This window comes from Canis lupus, unplaced genomic scaffold (genome assembly GCF_011100685.1).
Source record: "Canis lupus familiaris isolate Mischka breed German Shepherd unplaced genomic scaffold, alternate assembly UU_Cfam_GSD_1.0 chrUn_S1872H2069, whole genome shotgun sequence".
In the NCBI taxonomy this organism is placed as follows: Eukaryota; Metazoa; Chordata; class Mammalia; order Carnivora; family Canidae; genus Canis; species Canis lupus.
This window is the reverse complement of record NW_023330734.1, coordinates 76145-79241: the sequence shown is the minus strand read 5'-3', so window position 1 is coordinate 79241 and position 3097 is coordinate 76145. Positions and strand designations below refer to the sequence as shown.

At 37.6% G+C, this 3097-nt stretch overlaps 1 pseudogene; it reads left to right on the top strand.

Annotated features, from left to right (window-relative positions):
• Positions 1–1967: 1967 nt before the first annotated feature.
• LOC119869262 lies at positions 1968–2064 on the top strand (annotated as a pseudogene).
• The last annotated feature ends 1033 nt before the right edge of the window (positions 2065–3097 follow it).

Sequence of the window (3097 nt, the reverse complement as noted above, 5' to 3'; positions counted from 1 at the left end):
AAATAATGATGTTAGCTTCCTTTACTTGTTATACTGAAAGAAAAGTTGATTCTTGAACTTGTCAGTCCTAATCCTGCAAGATAGAGAGAGCTACTTGTTTCTTTTTTTTTAATTTTTTATTAATTTATGATAGTCACAGAGAGAGAGCGAGAGAGAGAGGCAGAGAGAGAAGCAGGCTCCATGCACCGGGAGCCCGACGTGGGATTCGATCCCGGGTCTCCAGGATCGCGCCCTGGGCCAAAGGCAGGCGCCAAACCGCTGCGCCACCCAGGGATCCCGAGCTACTTGTTTCTAAAGGGAGAGATTCCCATGTAAGAACAAACTAGTAAGGTAGGTTTAATGAATGTAGTCACATGTACTCATTGTTGGGTGAACAGCTGCAAGTAGGTGTATGGTTTAATGACGTGGCAACATAAAAACAGATCTCTGGGTATATGTAAAGCTTTGGGCTTTGACTGATTCTACTCAACATGTACATCATTAAGTGCTAGCAACAGAAAGACACCAGGATCAAGATGCAGATTTCGTCACCTAGGGCTACACATCATTCAGTGACAAATTATAATAAATTAAACCAGATTGAATTTATAGGCACAGCTTGGAGATATTGTGTCTTCAATTCCAGACCACCAAAATGAAGCAAGTATCTCATGAAAGTGAATCAACTGAATTTTTTTTGGTTTTGCACTGCATATAAAGGTTATGTGTATACAATATTGAAGTCTATTAAAAGTGTGCAATAGCATTATGTCCAAAAAACACAATGTATATACCTTAAATTTAAAAATACTTTATTACTGAGATGCACGGGTGGTCCAGTGGTTGAGCATCTGCCTTCAGCTCAGGGCATGATCTTGGAGTCCCAGGATGGAGTCCCACATGGGGTTCCCCACAGGGAATCTGCTTCTCCCTATGCCTAGGTCTATGCCTCGTTCTCTTTCTGCATCTCTCATGAATAAATAATTAAAAAATAAAAATACCTTTATTACTAACAAATGCTAACCATCATGTGAACTTTCAGTTGGTTGCAATCACTGATCATAGATCCACGTAACAAATTAAATAATAATGAGTAAGTTTGAACTGCAAGAAGGACACAGAGACATGAAGTGAGAAATGCTGTTGAAATAAAAATAACACCAAAAGACTTGCTCAATGCACGTTTGCCACAAACTTCAATTTGTAAAAAAAAAAAAAAAAAAAAAGATTTGTGTGAAGCACGATAAAATAAGGTATGTCTATATAAAAAAGTGTTAAAGTGATTAGTTATTAAAGAAAAAAGGGTTTTTTTTCTCATAACATTTATCAAAATAAATTCTCAGATGAATTAAAGGCATAATTGTGAAACAATGAAACTACTGACATATAGTTGATAATATAGGTGAATTTTATATGAACATGGATAGAGAAAGCCTTTTTAAGCATAAAAGTCATAATGATATCACCAAGATGGCAAGAAAAATGATCTTCTCCAGTTCCCTCAGAGAAAAACCAACTAGGAGTATCTATAGTCAAGGCATCTTTGTGAAAGTCCTAGAACCAAGGATGAGGCTGGAGTATCTACTTGGCTCAGAAAAAAATAAAATAAAATAATGCATTTGAAGGGTAAAAGGAGCAGTTTTACTTTGACCTAATCACCCTTTCCCAAAACCAGTGCAGTACAGCAGAAAGATATACTCCCAGAAACCTCTGATTTCTCCAGTGTGAAAAAGCCCAAGGGAGGGTATCCAGCTTCTCCACTGTTATGAGTGCTTCTAAGGATGCCTACACTTCAGTCTCATCTCACAGGGACCACTGGAGAAATAAATAGCATAAGACTTTCAAGCATCAGAGATGGAGAGGGAGAAAGGGGCTCATAGCAATTAAGGCAGGGATCATGGTAAGCTGTGGTTTGGGGAGTGTAAGTACCTGAACAGAGCTCTTAGCTAAGAGCCAGAGTGAGAGCCATTTGGAGAACCAAAGTGATGGTGCTCACTTCAGCAGCACATATACTAAAATCGGAATGATACAGAGAAGATTAGCATGGCCCTTGCACAAGGATAACATGCAGCATTCCATATTTTTTCAACTTCTGGTCTTTGGCCTTGTCAGAATCATCCAGGGTGAAATTTACTTAGGTCATGGTTGATATTCTTGACTCAGCCCGCTCACATACAGCCACTCTGCACTTAGCAAAATGACTAGAAGGAAGAATTCAACACAAAAGAAAGAATCAGAAACAGTACTCTCTGCCACAGAGTTACAGAATTTAGATTACAATTCAGTATCAGAAAGTCAATTCAGAAGCACAATTATAAAGCTACTAGTAGCTCTGGAAAAAAAGCATAAAGGATTCAAGAGACTTCATAACTGCAGAAATTAGATCTAATCAGGATGATATTAAAAATCAATTAAATGAGATGCAATCCAAACTGGAGGTCCTAATGATGAGGGTTAATGAGGTAGAAGAAAGAGTGAGAGATATACAACACAAGTTTATGGCAAGGAGGAAGCTGAGGAAAAAAGAGAAAAACAATTAAAGACCATGAGGAAAGGTTAAGGGAAATAAATGATAGCCTGAGAAGGAAAAATCTACATATTGAACAAATCATAGCTGAGAACTTCCCTAATTTGGAGAGGGAAACAGGCATTCAGATCCAGGAGATAGAGATATCCTCTATCAATAAAATAAAATAAAATAAAATAAAATAAAATAAAATCAATAAAAACCGTTCAACACCTCAACATTTAAGAGTGAAACTTGCAAATTTCAAAGATAAAGAGAAAATCCTTAACGTGGTAAGAGACAAGAGATCCATAACTTATATAGGGAAAAATATCAGATTAACAGCAGACCTCTCCACAAAGACCTGGCAGACCAGAAAGAGCTGGCAGGATATATTCAGGTCTTAAATGAGAAGAACATACAGCCGAGAATACTCTATCCAGCAAGGCTCTCATTCATAATAGAAGGAGAGATAAAGAGCTTCCAAGAGATGCAGAAACTGGAAGAATATGTGACCACTAAACTAGCTCTGCAAGAAATGTTAAGAGGGACCCTGTAAAATAAATAGGAAGCCCAAAGAACCTACCCACAAAAACAAGGACTGAATAGGTA